This window comes from Etheostoma spectabile, chromosome 2 (genome assembly GCF_008692095.1).
Source record: "Etheostoma spectabile isolate EspeVRDwgs_2016 chromosome 2, UIUC_Espe_1.0, whole genome shotgun sequence".
NCBI classification, from domain to species: Eukaryota; Metazoa; Chordata; class Actinopteri; order Perciformes; family Percidae; genus Etheostoma; species Etheostoma spectabile.
The window spans coordinates 17,941,366-17,942,475 of record NC_045734.1 but is presented as its reverse complement, the minus strand read 5'-3'; the positions used below and the strand labels follow the sequence as shown (position 1 = coordinate 17,942,475).

Here is a 1,110-nt window from a genome sequence, read left to right as displayed (position 1 = left end):
AGCCCTTTGTGCACTTTCTGCCCAATTAAACCTCAAGGTACATACCTTCATATGTTCTTGGAGTGTTCTCCTGTTGATCAGTTCTGAAACAATATTGCATCCAAAATTTCCACCTTGATTAATGTTACTGTGTCTGTTTCTGTCAATGTTTTGATTATGAATACCTTGTCAGCCTTTCAGCTTTCTAAAGCTCAAAAACATGCTGTGTTTTCTGGACTCATCTGCTAAGAGGATGATTGCAACCCGTTGGAAGTCACCTCATGACTTATCTGTTCGTTCTTTTTTGGATGTTACGTACATGGAACTTTTGACGACGCGTGTGGGTGGAGCCCTAGGGAAGACTGTGGAGACTCGACACAGCCTTGCTGAGTACATACAGGCAATGCTGTAGCCTTTTCTTTTGTTTGTATGAGTATTCAGTCCCTTGTGTTGTGTCTGTCTGTGTGTGTGTGTGTCTGTTTGTGTGTGTCTGTTTTCTGCATGTGTTGTTTTGTCTCCCTCCATCCCATTTTTCATCCCTGGGATTTTGTGGCCCTGGGACGCGTTCCTATTTCCCAGTGTGTTGTTTGTAACTGTTCGTGAATGTTATGTTTAAATTTTTTTCTAAATATAAAAATAAAATGTTATCACAAAAAAGAGAAGCATTTCATCACACACTGTAATAGACTTAGACTTAGACTTAGACTTAGACTTCTCTTTATTGATCCTTTTGGGATGCTCCCCCATCAAGGAAATTGAAATTCCAGCAGCAGTTTTTGCAAGAAAAAAGAAATTAAAAAATAGATAAAAGAAAGACAGTATAAAGACAACAAATAACAATAATGATAATAACACAATAAGAACATTTGTCATAAACAACAAAAGACCAAATTATTATTAAAGTGTCAGTGTTGATTCCTATTGAAGTGATAAAGTGATAAGTGATAAAGTGACTGGTGTGAATTTAAGTCCCAGGTGTGCGTGTGTGTATGTATGTATTGTGTACTGGTGTAGTGAATGTATGTATGTGTATCCTGTGTCTGTGTGTATGTATGTATGTGTACTGTGTATGTATGTATGTATGTATGTATGTATGTTTCTATGTATGTATTGTCCTCTGCCCTATTTCCT

At 37.1% G+C, this 1,110-nt stretch overlaps 1 long non-coding RNA gene across 1 annotated transcript in view; it reads left to right on the top strand.

The window, feature by feature from the left end:
• Positions 1 to 1,110, top strand: part of LOC116705355 (uncharacterized) — a 9,673-nt gene that overhangs the window by 2,926 nt on the left and 5,637 nt on the right. The gene's annotated exons all lie outside the window — the stretch shown is intronic.